The sequence below is a fragment of the Electrona antarctica genome (assembly GCF_951216825.1).
Source record: "Electrona antarctica genome assembly, chromosome: 18".
Taxonomy (NCBI): Eukaryota; Metazoa; Chordata; class Actinopteri; order Myctophiformes; family Myctophidae; genus Electrona; species Electrona antarctica.
Window position 1 is genome coordinate 35007756 of NC_136799.1, and position 15922 is coordinate 35023677.

A 15922-nucleotide genomic window follows, 5' to 3' on the forward strand; every position below is an offset into this window, starting at 1 on the left:
TCATGCCATTGTCACAGTTATATTGGCTGCACTAATGGATCTGATAGGAGACTCCAGCCCGTACTGAGTACATCATAGTACATCATAGCTATTGTCTTTGTTAGATGCCCAACAGTAAAAGGAAATGAAGAATGTGTGAAGAGTATGTAATCAAACTGGGGTATTTGGTACTCTAATTTATTAATATCCATCTCGCATAAATCTTGGTTTATTTGATATGCACTATACTCCCTTTTTAAATATTGTCATGAATGTGAAATATTTTGTTCACCCTTAATGTGGGAAAGTGACTGAAAAGAAGACACGTCTGCCCTCTTCAGGCCTATAAAATAATTGAGAAACATCGTCAGTTTCAGTACAGTGTTGTTGGTGGATAACAAACAGTCCAAGTAACCTTACAGGTATTGCAGGTGGACTGTAACATGAAATGCATCACAGTACAGTAGTACTTTTATTTCCTTTTTCTCCTGTGCCTCAAGGAGAAAATGTCACTGAACTCACTAGGTAACTAATTTGCAATTACATTTGTTTTATTTGCCCCATTTCTCCTCACTAGCACCCCAAGCTGTTGGAGGAGCCAATTACTTAAACTAAAAAAGAGAAAAAAGAAAGAAAAGGGGTGTGTGTGTGTGTGTGTGTGTGTGTGTGTGTGTGTGTGTGTGTGTGTGTGTGTGTGTGTGTGTGTGTGTGTGTGTGTGTGTGTGTGTGTGTGTGTGTGTGTGTGTGTGTGTGTGTGTGTGTGTGTGTGTGTGTGCGTGCGTGCGTGCGTGCGTGCGTGCGTGCGCGCGCGCGCGCGCGCAATGCGTGCATGCTCAGTGAATGCCATGCAGTATGTGTGCGTGTGACAAATGTGACGATGTGTCTCGAGACTGTGGCAGTTCCCATCCAGGGGGTCTGATTCTCTGGGGGACTCCCAGGAAATTACACCTTCCTGCCACATCATTCCATCTTCCATCGCTGAGCCTGTTGAGCCGCACCACTCTCCACAACAGTCCATCTCCCCCACTGCCACTACAGTTCCTGTGTACCATCATAATGTTACAGCAGCCCCGTTTTTGAAAATCCATTCAATTTTCTTTCTCGGTAATGGTCCACTCTCTCTCCAGGGGTTTCACCGGTAATACACATTGAGCCCCGGTGCTTACTGGCCTCAGGTGACCTCAGACAGCAGATGCAATTATGACAGACCTATAATGCCCCACTGAGCGGTACCGCCGGCCCACTTTAATCCATTGAGACCTGGAACGCATCCATGTCACGTTAGCGTTTAACCACATTAACCATTAACCCATTTTGGGGCGGGAACCCCTTTTGGTGTTTTAAACATTGTTATAATTTAGCTATTGAAAAATAGCAGATCTACAAGCTCATAGCGCGCCACCGAGTGGCGCGCTATGAACTTGTAGGTCTGCTATTTTTGAAAAATCGTTAAAATGTGCCTCAAATCTTTCCGAAAATTGTCATGATTTAGAAAACTTTTTTTTTTTAATTTCGATGTCAGGCCTGAATGGGTTAAGCCGGACGGTGTTCAGCTCTGCATCATGCACCATGGATCACTCCCCTATACTCTCCATTGGATTTACTGGGTGACATCATCTTATATCAGAAGGCAAAAAACGGGACATTTTAATGGCTATCGAATCAGTGTGGCAGCCTCACAAAGATTAAAGACACACAGGAAACTGTTGCTCTGCCCGCCGTGGGCGCTCTCTCTCTGTGGCACATCTCTCTCAACAGCACGAGACACAAACATGCATAGCATCATGTTGACAATAGAGAACAAATTATTGATTGAGCCCGTGCCAGAACTCTGCGTTTAAAAAGTAAGTAAGTAAATTGTATTTATAAAGCACCTTTCGAAGCAAAGCTACAAGGTGCTGAACAATTGACACAGTAAAAACAATAGAAGCACAGAACACACAAAAAGACACAGAAAGGGCTTTTATATACCTTTGTGACTGAGGATTATACACAGTCTTCCTAAATATCCTGACCTGGGTTCAGAGTGGTCTGATAGTGAGCTGTGGGTCTATTACATGGAGGACTTGCGTACCGCCTTCATATACTTTGTTGCACGCGGTGTCGTGCACCAAAAATAGCCGATCTACAAGCTCACAACGCATCGCCGCGCAACACATTGTGAGCTTGTGGATCTATTGTCTGTGAGCAACACTGGCGCACAACTAAGTATAAATCTGGCATTCCTGTACGTTACAGCTGAAGGGTTTTGGCAGAAAGCAATGTGGGGGATCTGGAATAGATTCCTTATTTCACCGGCGAGGGTTAGGTCGAGGTCACAGTGGGGTTTGTCTATCAGTGTGTCCAGTCTCTTTCAACAAGAAGTTAATCAGGCGAGAGCTGTCCTAAACCCCCACAGGTTGGCTAGTGGGTCGGAAGTGACTTGAAAGATGAATGTTTGGCTTTGGTCAACCCTGCGCCGCCTCGAAGATGATGTCTCCCTCTGATGTTCCACCTACCTCCAGTCCAGACCAAGAATAAATCAAGCGAGAGATTGTTGGTGCATGCAGGTTCTACTCATCCCAAGCAATCTAGTGTGTAGAGAAAAAAAAGAAGAAACATGGAGCGTTGGGTATAGTACTGGAGGATCAATGTCTGGATTTAGGATCGTATCAAAGCTCCCGGGTCGCAATTGAAGGCGCCTTTCCACCCGGGATTGTCTTGTCCGTTCTGGTAAAGAATGAATCATCCAGGATCACCTCAGCCCTGTTGTAGAGTTGTGATAGATGTGCCTGGTGGTAGAAGAGGGATGGAGGGGAGGCGTGTGCTTCGTATAGAGCCCTTAAAGTGTCACCTAAACTGCTCTTTGTTTCAAAACAAAGGTAACGGTCAAGATCCATGCTCTTCAGAAGTAGCTGTATCAACGACACCACCCTAAAGCAATGAGTTTGGTGCCCCCCATGCTGCAATACAATTAAAGAAAAATGTGTAGTCATCATACTGTTACTGTAGTAATCTGAATACATTAATGTTGTAGTAGGAAAATTGTTATAAAGAGAACACATAATCACAAATCATGAAGACACTCATGGCAATTTGACCTTGTTTATGTGTGTCCTTTTTGTACTTTACAGTATTATAAAGGCTAATGCTGCACTGGGCTTCTGTTGGTTTGTCTACGTGTTTTACGGTTATAATCTTCTGGTGATGTGGCAGTGAAGCGAATTAGAACAGAAAACAGCATGTGGGTGGGATACATCCTCCAGTAATAAAACCAATATTGCAAGATAATTATCATGGATTTTTACAATATGCCCAGCACATTTCTCCTGGAGGGTAAACTGTCAAGCGTTCACAGATGAATTTTGTTTTTTATTAGCTCACAGTAAAACTGTGCCTTACTATCCAAGACTTAAAGCAATAGCCCCGCTTTATAGTCAAAGGAATCGGCAATAAAAAAAAGAATGCATGAGTGGTTGCATACTAATGTACTGTAATATGCAACATGGGACACAATACACACCGTAATGTTGTATGACACTATATGTTTTGTTTTATATGGGTGGCATCACATTAATGTACAGAATTCTCTGCAGTATATATATATATATATATATATATATATATATATATATATATATATATATATATATATATATTATTATTTTTACTTCTGTTTGTGATTTATGTGATAAGCATCTGAGAAATAGGCATGTTTATTCTATGACCTATGGCATTAAAGGGCTGTAAGTGTAAGCGATATGGTTTTGTTAAAAAGATAAAGCCTATAGTAATCATTAGAGTGTTTGTTCCATAACAGGGCTCTCCCTGTCTCTGTATTTTCTGAAAATACATTTTCCAGGTCGAGATGCAGTACCAATTTTATCCAATTAGGACAGAACCCCTCAAAAATGTGGAAGAGTTTGGTCCAGTTCCAATTGTGTCTGTTGTGTTTGTTTTGTTTCATCACTTCCAATTTCACTTGTTTATCTTGTAATTTGTATCCTGTATGAGTTCTCTCTGGATTGGATGAAATCAGTATCCTGACCTGAAAATGTATTTTCTGTTTAGTAAAGAGCTGTAGAGAAGGGGAGACCCCTGAACAAATACTATAGCAGTGATTGACCTCACCTGACCCTTTCCCTAATCGGAATATAGAACTACCGGTATTTAACATTTATTTGACCAAAAATGTATTATAATCATTATAAATGATAATCACTTAAACCCCCTTTTAATGACAAACACGTTGTTGGCCTAATGTAGTAATATTGTAATCTATAGGACTTCCTCCATAGTGGGTGTCCTCTATTGATTGCGGTGCAGGTTTTAAAGCGGAGGTTGGCAAGCCTCAGTAAATCTCATTGTGCGACATGAGACCAAAAGTTCTCATCGGTTGCAGAATCCACATGGGAATTTCCAGATGGGCGTTGTAAAAAAAAAAAAAGAAAAGAAAAAAAAAAGTATAGTGTAAATCAATAAACCAGTGTTTTTCCCTGATTATGTAAAATGCATGGGAGGCAGAGGCACGGCGGATCAGTCTAATGGGATGACGATCAAACCAATGGCTCCTATTCCCTGAACAGCCGTCGAGGGCCAGGGGAGACAGGCTACAGCACACATACTGAGGGCCAGGGGAGACAGGCTACAGCACACATACTGAGGGCCAGGGGAGACAGGCTACAGCACACATACTGAGCATACACTGTGAAATCCTCACTGTTCATTTAACACATGAAGAAAGTACAAATGGAACCAAATGGACCCTTAACGGCCTCAGGACCATTTGGTATCATTTGTATGCTAAGAGAGTACAAATTGGAACCAAATCACTTATAAATGAGAGTACAAAAGGACCCTTATGGGACCATTTTGTTCCATTTGTACATTAACCCATGGGATTTTACTGTGTAGTATTGTACACAACCCGTAACTTAACTGACTCTCTCGATAAAATGTGGGATCCAGAAATATACTGCGTAGTATATAATTCACACATACTGTAAAGTACTGTAGTTCCAATTTAGTGTGTACTGCACGTGTTCCTAGAGTCAAGATGAGTATATCAGTATGAATGATAGTTATATATTGTCGGACGGAAACCTTGTGCAGTACAGTATGCCCAAAAGTGTTACTGTTCAGGAAATGGAAAAATAACTTGTGTTCCAATGGATTCATTGTAGTTATTAAGTAGTCCCAAGCTCTTGTAAATACTTTTCAGTGGTTAAATATTCATAACGGACTGACTTAACTACTTTCAATCTAGCATCCCTATTTCAGGCATGTCAGTATATGATTTATTTATTTATTTTCGAAGGAAAGCAGATCTACAAGCACAGAACATGTCAAATCGGGACACTGCGCAATACTGCCATCCAACAAATTGCAAAATAGGGCATAAGATTGTTAATTAAAATGAAAAAAAAAACTAGAAAGATGAAAGATGGACATACAAGGTTTCCGCTTGACCTCAACGATATTCCACCATATCAGCACTTCTTAAAGGCTAATTTATGGATTTTATGCTCAATCCCACGACTGTGTCACGCGTTGAAAATTGCCAACCTATAGAGCTCACTCACACACGACAGCCGGGCGACACCTGTGCGTCTCCCCCATCCACTTCCATTCTATGGAAGCTCTGGTAGTGGACGAGGAAGACTCGCTCGCGGCTGTCGTCCGCGGTGTGTGAGTGAGCGCCTATACATGCTCACAACGTTGTGATCCTGTACGTCGGGCTATTTTTGCCGCACGACACCACCGTGTCGCTAGAATCGGGTTTAACACTGTCAAGAACCAGGCTGCGTCGGTGCTGAATGTGGGACTTCTCTGACTCCCTGTGTGCGGCCTGTCAGAATGAGCCATGGTCGGGCCATGGGTTGGGCAGGTGGGATTGTCCCGCCTGCCGTGAAGATGTATGTATCAGGAAGCCGTAAATCCTCCTCAGCCTTCCATTTGTTTACGCCTCCTGTTTCCTGCCAAACAAACGTCTAGATTTCCCAGGAGGGCCCCTGAGCCCCCCACGCACACACACACACACACACACACACACACACACACACACACATACTCACTGAATCCTCGGCGGACATGCTTTATGGACGCCTCCGCCAGATGAAAACAGTTAAAACATCATTTTTAAAAAGGTGTGTTTCATGCAGTGCCCTGTTTAAGTACATGCAAGGTGGGGGGGTGTTGGACTCTAGACGCACGGATGCATGCTATAAATCGACATGCCGATCAGGTACCTCAGTCTGTTGAATAAGATGGGGTCATTCCAATCACGGGCAAACTGTTGCACTCACATTTTATTCTAATTCATCTGCCGATTCATTTATCAACGCCCACAGTGTTCTGGGTGAGGGTGAGTAGGTGTTGAAGGGGGGGGGGGGGGGGTGGTGTTCATGGGTGGTGACGAGAGGGTGCAGGAAAATAAATCTGCCTCAAAACCAGCATCACAGTGCTTTGATTTAAAATTGATGGATGTTGGTCATTTATATACTATTGATTGTGTCTGGGGGGGGGGGGGGGGGGGGGATCATTAATTTGGTCAGATTTTGGTGGTAACTTTCTAAGTTTCTATAATAGTCACATTTCCTACTCTTGCCTAAATGTATATAAATTAATAGGAAACTAATTAAATCAAGTGAACATATTGTGTTAATTAGGTTGCACTGCAGTAGCAAGGCTGACACTTCTTAAACAGGTGTGAAGCGCTCTAATTGGAGCTCCAACTGGGGGACAATCTAGTTGTGTTTGTGCCTTGCGTTTGATTATATATATTTTTATGTCTCTGTTGGCGGTTTGTTTTATTAACATGGGGGCTCACAGACGAGGTGACATATTTCACCAGTGAAGGACGTGACCCTGGATGTTTATTCCCCCATGATGAAATTGTCCAGAGTTTGACGACCCTCCGTAAATAACCGCGCTCACAGAGCGGTCGCTCTTGGCTTCCGTTTGACCACTGTAATTATGATTGTGTAATCAAAGGCCCGCAGATGCGTCTGCTGGAGTAAACCACAACCACAGCTACCAGAGGGACTTTTGACTCGGAGAGGTTACGAATGGCCTGAGCCATGGCTGTGGCTCAGGAGGTAGAGCAGGTCGTCCAATGATCCATGGGTCGGCGGTTCGAATCCCGGCTCCTCCTGTCTACATGTCGAAGTGTCCTTGGGCAAGACACTGAACCCCAAATTGCTCCCGATGTGCTGGTTGGTACCTTGCATGGCTTCCGCTGCAATCGGTGTATGAATGTGTGTGTGAATGGGTGAATGTAATGCACAATCTATGTAAAGCGCCTTGGATAAAGGCGCTATATAAATGCACCATTTACCATTTACCATTTAACCAAACCATTTGCACCAAAACTCAAAGGTGCTATAAGTCATATGTCTTTGAAATGAAGTGCTAAATAGCTCTGTATTGTAATAACTGATTTATCCCCATCTCCACAGCTCTTTAGTAAACAGAAAATGTATTTTGAGGGACACATTTCATCCAATCAGGAGAGAGAACCCAGAGAATACAGGATACAGGATAAACAAGTGAAATCGGAAGTGATGAAACAAATACATTAGCAGACAAGTTTGGAACTGGAACACAAGCTGATTGGATGAAATGTGTAACCTTTATTTTCTGTTTACTAAAGAGCTGGAGAAACGGGGACAACCCTGTGTTACTGAACAAACACTATAAAAAGATTAAATAATGCAGTACCTTCAAATGAACACTAAGGATTTTATTGGGTAGTTCTAACCTTGCATGCACTTAAACAGACCATATATATATACTGTACAGGTATGTCCACATGGATTTAGTGAACCAGAAGGAAACCATCCTGCTTACCTTCTCTGTTTGATTAAAATGTGGCCAATGCTTATACTTAGTTTCTCATGGGCATGAGCCGTCTCCCATTCTATAATGCATCCTGTCTGTGAAAGCCACATTACAATAGAAATAGGATATTCTCCTCGCACCAACAATCTTCCTATACCCTGAGAGAAGCACATCATCAGGGCCACACTAACCCAATTAAAGCAATCAGCAGACCTGGTGGTACACAGTTTGATCTAATTTACTGTCAATTAATGGCCATCGTATGGCAGGAGCTGTCTGTTAACACCAGAGCAGCTGAGAAGCAGGAAGGCACAGCAACAGGAAGCCTGGGAAATGCTCCGGTGCCTTTCATTTATGATTGGGTACAGAGTACAGATTTGTAGAATGTAGTTGTTACAGTTTCTTTGCCGTGTCACTGCAGCTGTCTGAAAAACAAAAATTATGTATACTGTGTTATTTATTTAGTACCCCATGTATCCACTAGGGGATGTATGGTGTACTGTACAGCCGTCATATTGTTCCAGATTAATAACTCATTCCATTTTCTCTGTAATTCACCATGCGTTGTGGTTCTGTGTATCAGCCGTCCCACCATGCTTTGTCAGCGCAATTTACTGCCCCAATAGATTCACAGTATGGACAATCTATAAAGTGTTCACTCCGCACTCCCTCGTAGCAGTTAGAAACTGTGTTGCAGAGGGAGAAATTAAAGGCCCACGCAAACGGGGATCAATAAACATATTATGTGCTGCTGTTAATGGAAATGTCATCAGCAGAAATCTCACAGCTCTATCGAACGATGGACCCATTTCCCTGACTCTCCATAAACCACTCGCATGTAAAACTGCAGGAAATTCCCAGGATTGTTAAGCACGTACAGTAGCACCAATCCCTAACAAAAAGATCACCAAATTTTCCAAACGATTAAATTTAACTGCCCTCCACCACCACCCTACCCATCCCAGCTGTGAATGGATGAGGCTTGAAAATGGAAGAGGAGAGGTTCTCTTGGAAGATGAGTTGTGACTAATAAATATTTACTGTGCAGTCTATCTGCTAGCCGCTAGCCTTCTATGCCCTTCCATAATCCCCTCCTTATTGAGTTATCATAAAGTGTGGTGTGTCTTGTATCGGTGGTTGATTGACTGTGACACTCTGTCACCACAGTGCCTCGGAGGGCGGCAGCAGCAGCACAGTGCGGTCACGGTCGTGTCCATGGGTCAGTGAACGTGGGGAGAGGCCATCCCTTTTAAGCTTTCATTTTCAGCAATGACCTTCTCTCACTCCTGGTTGTTATGATATTAACTCATACAAGGGGAGAAATTACGTTACAGTAACTCTTGCTCTGTTGTTTTTTTGTAATTGCAACAAGCCTTGCCTGATATTGTCTAACCTGTAACCAAACACAGTACCGCATGCGCTGTAAGCAATAAACTGGAATATATAAATTTCTAAATAGAAATAGACATTAGTCTTACTCAAAAACACTGCAAATATGAAAAATACAAATGTGAATAAGCCTCAGTATGGTGAAATTCCCCAGATGATTGATGTGATTGTGCCTCTTGAGTATAGCGCACGATGGGATAATTTGACAAAACATATTTTGAAGGATTTTGCAAATGAGAATTTGACAGCCTACGTCTTAGATTAAAGATAAATTGAATTACAACATCTCTGCAGAGAACAGGGCGATGGGGGGTTTGGATCATAAGAAAGAGGCCTATTTGTTGGAGAGCAATTGCTTTGCGGTCTAATTCCCATTGCAATTGACTTCCTCTAATATGCAAAAGAAAAGCAGAAGCAGATTTTTTTGTAAATCATGTTTCCTTTGATTTAGCAGTTTCCATTCAAAATACATTCCTTGCATGCACAAATGTGGCAGAGTGGGGCTTGTATGATCAGTTTTAAAGTATGCACAGTAGGCCTATTTAACAGGAGCCGCTTTACTGTAATGATCCTCAGCTTAACCACTTAAACTCTATTTTATACTTATACTTCTGTAAACCAATGGGGTCCAGCCATCCGGGGACACCCAGGAGTTCTTGAGGGGTTCCAGGGAGTCCCCATGCAGCAAAATTTGTTACAGCATCAAAATGTTTAACTACTTCCTATAAACATTATTTTCAAAGTGCTATTTTTGACTATTTTATTGATTGCTTAATCTGAGTGGTTCTACTGTATGCTTTCATGAGGCTCAATTTAGACTCCTAGTGGAGAGAAGTGAAATGCAGTTGATGAGTCCTCTGCCTCACACTGCCTTATCTTCGTTTTGTTCGGAACGTCTCTCTGTTGCATTCCCAGAGTCAGCAGGGTTGGACACCTGTCTGTCCTGGCTCAGCTGACACTCCTAGTTAGCTGTCATCAGCTCTCATTAATGAATAGCATTTTTATAGCGCTTTTCCAAGTGCTCAAAGCGCTTTACGCGCTCATTCATTAATACATTGGGAGGTGAAGTGGCGAACAGTCGACACCAGCGTCCTCACTTCCCACATTCACACACCAATGGTGGCAAGCTTACACCGACCGACTCATTGGAGGCAATGTAGGGTTCAGTGTCTTGTGGACAGGAGGAGCCGGGATTCGAACCGCCGACCCATGGATCATTGGACAACCTGCTCTACCTCCTGAGCCACAGCTTACAGGTTCATTGAAGAAATCACAGGCATTGAGTTTCTCTGTGAAAAGACTCCCTGATCTCAGTGTTATTTTTCCACTCGGTCAGCCTAACAGGGAGTGAAATCGGCCAAATCCAGTCGCCCACACCTGCTTGTTGAGGCAGGAAGCGTGAGCTCAGCGGAGGGAGAGGATGATGAAGCGATGACAGCGACAGGGGCAGGGCAGCAGGTCTCTTGTTAACACTTGACCCTGATTGGCAGGCAGTGTTTGGTCAAATTTGCATTCCTCTCTGTGGTCAGACCGGTGAGCTGTCCTGCATACAGTAGGACGACAAGTGTCCTCAATACGGTCAGAGTTAATGGGCATGGCCTCACAGCTAGAAGGTCCTAGGTTCGATTTCCACTGGGGACGCTGGGGGCGTGTTCTCTCCTCCGCGTCATCAGTGCCCATACCCGAGGCGAGGTTGGCAAAAGGGCCTTTCTGTGTGGAGTTTTCATGTTCTCCCCGTGTCCCTATAGGGTAGGTACCCTCACAAAAAACATGCAGTAATCCTGGTCTCTAAACTACCTCCCCCTGGCCAGCCGGGGCACCTGATGGAGGGGAAAGGAACTGGTCGGAATAACGTGTTCCTTCCACACGCTACGTCCGGCCGGGGAAACTCGAAGAAGTAGCTTGGACTCCTCATGCATAGAAGGTTTCCATATAAAGCCAGCATGTCTTCTATGGAAGCATGTCTTCTATGGAAGCATGTCTTCTATGGAAGCATGTCTTCTATGGAAGTATGTCGCTCACCCAAATTAGCAGATCTATAAGCTCACAACATGTCCCGCTGCGACGTGTTGTGAGCTTATAGATCGGCTATTTTCGATTGTTAGTTATTTTACGATTAGGTTTAGTTCTTTTGAGATTATTAAGAGTATTTGAACTGATCTTAGCAGCAACTTCCATAGACATGAATGGTCTCAGAAATGTGATAAGGGCAAAGGTTTAAAGCCTCAAATCTGTTATTTCTTCAACAGCAGCAACAAAAATAATAATACCTAAACAACCCTTAATAAACTTTCAGTCATGACATTTTATTTAGCTGTATTCCATGTGGACTCAAGAGTGGATCCTACTGGGTCCAAAAGGCATTTGCATTCATTTTAGCCTCTAATAAGAGCTAATGTGACACACAACAGGGTTTTGTTAAGTAGACCCTATAGCATTTAAAACCAATTAGGAGTTAAATGGGGAATTGCCACTAGACAGTAGCTTTGTCACATCATAACAGTTATCACCCTCTCAGCCCTTTCCTCACTCCTGTTACCCAGAATTGTGTGATAAAATACAAAGTTCCTAAAGCTACTATTAAATTGGTATGTTGACACGGCACCTTACTCTATGGCTTTAAAATAATAATATTAATAAGGGTAATAATAATAATAATAACTAGAAAAGTCGCAATTTTGAAAAATTGCAAAGTGTGGTTGCCGCAGTCGCTTACAAGGCCCCTCCCTAATTTGAAAATTTCTATAACGCTTGAATAGTTTGGTCTTCTGCCCCTGCAAGGGAATTCATGTCTTTATAAACGATTGTAAAACATAGATTGGTTACGTAACCAACAACAGCCAATTAGCTACTACAAATGTTATGCAAAGCTCGGCCAATCACAGCGGAAGTTGGGTGGGTTACTCCGGAAAAAGGAAAATAAGAAAGTGTGACAATAACTGTAGTCTGTTTGCCCTTTGGGCAACCACACTAATAATAATAATAATAATAATATATAATATCTATCTATATGTTATTTGTGTCGTAAATATATTTATATTGGCTGGAATGCTGTGATTCTTGCTTTATAGGATTTTTTTCCCTTGGCTCTGACATAATCTCATTCCATTGAGCTGTGAAACTTGCGGAATAGAATCTTAGAATCTCTCTAGAATCTTGCAGCTGAATTATATTAGTCTGGTGCAGCAGCTATTGTGGAAGGAAATGAAACAAAAGCCCCAGGTGTCTGCAGGGTAATGATGCTGTGTACAATACGACCACGCAGGGCACAGTGGCTGGGAGTGACAGGAGTTTCTGTATGTGCTGGCATAGAGTGTGCTCATCCTAGTGTCCTAAAATAGACGCAATGAACATCTGTAGCTGTCGTTGTCCACTGTTCATTTCAGACAGTAAACACAGGAATATGACAAATGCAGGAATAAACATGGAGGGAGAAAAGGAAGGGGCAGGGGGCATGGAAAGATTCATAAAGTGCAGCCACAGTGGAATGAGACGTATAGAGGACAACATGAGTGGGTGAAAGTGAAAGGTCCTCAGAAGATAATTGCTCTGAGCTTGATGCTTGGTTTCTTTTCGCAGATAAGTAAGCATGGGACCGAGGCCAGCTTGATGCTGTCACAAACAGCCAGCAGCCACATCTGATTCGCTGCCACAAGTGTATTATAATTGTTTGAGGTTTATTCATTCAAGTCGGGGGGTAAATTGTGTCCTTGAACATTTGATATCGTCTCAAAATTAGCCCTCACTCTTGTTTTTTTTGTAATTTCTAACTTGTTTTCCTTGTTTGTTTGTTTCTTTCTGTATTCTTTACCCCTTTCTTTAAACTGCATTTTTTTTAAATCTTGTACAGCAAAGAATTGCACCTACTCTTTTACACCTGCTAACCTATGTTGTGACAATAAGGTTGAATCTGAATAGATAGCCCACCAATGTTAAAATTGTCATTAGTCATGTGGAGACAGCTTCTGTCAGATAATTTAACCTGAATATATAAAACCATTATTGAGCAGCAGTTGGCTGATTAGTTTTTTTTGCCTGTTTTTCTTTTTTCTTTTTTTTGCGTGAACGATTTAGGAAATCTCAGCTGAGATGACATACTGTAGGTGTGCAGGCTCCTCTAGAAGAGGGTCTGTCTGTGTGTCCGGAGCTAATCTCACAAACTGCTGGACCAATCAGCGAAAGTAGGCCACATTCATACTGTAAGTACCTGCACTCATATCTTTTTATAAAATATTTTTACTGGGTTATGGTTATGGTTATGTCTGAGTCATAGTGACAGCATTATGTCTGAGACATAGCTAAGCCCCTCCTCAAACTGCTATGGTCCAATCACAGCTAAGCATAACATGGGTTAGACCAGAGTGTAGAGTGGGAGAGTAGCGACACGCTTTGATCTCGCCGCAAAGCGGGTGCCTATGGGCGATAGTTCCAAACATTGCTCCTATGGCTGGAACTATCCCATTGAGATAGATTGAGCACTTCCGCATTCCATGTCGCCACTCTCTTACTATATTACTCTGGGTTAGACAAACCTCTTCCCTAATAGTTTTAATATATAATAAAACATATTTTTCCAGTGCATATGGCAGGCCTTGTTGACGGATTTGGAAGAGATTTTGAAGGTCTGGTTCCAAACATTAACCAGCATTTAATGTGTAAAATCCATTACATTGGAATGAATGAGCCCGGCTGGAAAGTGTCTAAGTGGGAGAGGGCGGGGCTTAGCTAAAGGTGAATTTAATTTTTAATATAGGATAGGATTTAAATAATTAGTGTAATAGGCTATATATACACCGGTAGACATGTTTTTTTTTTAAAATATTATTGTTGTCTTCTTTCTTTCTTTAAAACCTTAAAGTGAGTTTTCATTGTGATAAATAGCAACTTAAAGTATATATTGATGCTCTGAAAATGCACGCGGCCCATCCACCTGACCACTTAAGTGGTCAGGTGGGTGGGCTGTGAACGCTTTTGAGATTTTGACGCGGGCCCTGAATATGATCCAGAAAAGGTTGAGAACCACTGGGATACATCATCAACTGTCATAGATGACTGGCCGCTTGAAATTCATATTCATTCATTTTGGAGCCACATTGGAGCCACAGAGATAATCTCACAAACTGCTGAACACCACCAACTTTGCACTCACATGATTTGATTTTCGCTGTTTTACTACTGTATCTCATGAGTAAACCCACTCTCCAATTTAATTAAATCTTATGAAAATCATAATGTAATAATGGTAATCATATAATTTGAATGAATATCAATATTATTTTTATATTAAGTTGTATGTTATATTAAGTGGAGGTTATTTCACCATGTACTACCAATACTAATGGCTTGTCAGAATGTTGTGCATCAATTTGAGGAAATGCTAAAACTGCAGACCATCCCTGAGTATTCCACTGGGTGGTGCTAGAGTGGAAGAAAAGGTAAAGAGTCAACCACATAATGTAGGAGTTCAGAGCCTAATGGGTTGATGAAAGCACATTCACAGGGATGCATGAGACATGAGTGATTGTAAACAAATATAAAAATTCCCTTAGAGCCCCAGCAGTGCAGTGTCAATGTTCACTTTTTCTGACATTTTTTCTTATTCCCCTTTTTCTACTTTGTTTAATAACACAATATAAACTTCAGTTGGCATAATGATGCTTTTAGAATCTTTCTGAAACTCCCAAGATGGACCAGTGCAAGTGAAATGTGTGTGAATAGTAATGTACCCAGTGATGCAAGGTGTTTGCTTTTGGAAACACTGGAGGCCATGTTTTTAATTGATATGGGCCATATCATGGAGTGAACATAGTTTGGTACGTAGGCTATCTCTTTTGTTTGTTTTGTATTGTTGTTTTGTATGGACCTATAGTGTTTGCAATAAAGTTTATTATCATATAGTGTAGTTTATATTTGTTGATTATGTATTTTGGTGTTATTTTTGAGTGGTGCAAACCACTCCAACAACCAGCTTTGTCTGTATGTTTGTGTACCTGTGTACGTGTCCGTGTACCTGTGTACGTGTCCGTGTACCTGTGTACGTGTCCGTGCACAGGTGAGCATGGTTACCATGGTCACTGACATTACGTCAGACCACAGCTGATCAGGCTATATAAGACCTTGCACCACTCAGTTCACACAGGTGTGATTTTTTATACTATGTTGATGAATTGAATACACTAGAACGGTGCCTGTGGGGCCTCTACAGCGGTGCCTGTTGGGCACTGGCCTTTGGAACTATGCAAGTTGCAAATGCATGTCCCACCCAGATATTATGCATTGGAGCCTCTACAGCGGTGCCCGTTGGGCACTGGCCTACTTGGAACGATGCAAGTTGGAAATGCATGCCGCACCCAGATATTATGTCCGTCTCCCTTTTATGCCCATATATGGAGTTCTTTGTAAGGCATGCCCAAATATGGAGTATATGCAGCCAGCTTGTGGAGTTCTGTGTCAGGCATGCCCAAATATGGAGTGTTGTGAGGTCAGAACAGGCCAGCTCCATATATGGACGCTGGGCAGGGGCACGGTCCAGAGCCCGGGCAGAGGCCTTTTTGGGGCGGTTCTGGACAACCGTGGGTCCGACCGACTTGACAACGGGCACTGCACCCCCTGCTGTGGTGTGGAACGCGTGTGTCCAATTTGAAGTCAGTGGGGCTAACGGTTCTCGAGTTATGTGGATTACACACAGACAGACAGACAGACAGACAGACAGACAGACAGACAGACAGACAGACAG

At 42.4% G+C, this 15922-nt stretch overlaps 1 protein-coding gene across 5 annotated transcripts in view; it reads left to right on the forward strand.

The window, feature by feature from the left end:
* cUnh14orf180 (chromosome Un C14orf180 homolog) overlaps window positions 1–15922 on the forward strand; it is a 239284-nt gene that overhangs the window by 178070 nt on the left and 45292 nt on the right. For all 5 annotated transcript variants that reach the window (XM_079529052.1, XM_079529056.1, XM_079529054.1 and 2 more), the window contains one exon: window positions 13261–13385. The gene's annotated coding sequence lies outside the window, so the exon portion shown is untranslated. The remainder of the gene's footprint in view (window positions 1–13260; window positions 13386–15922) is intronic.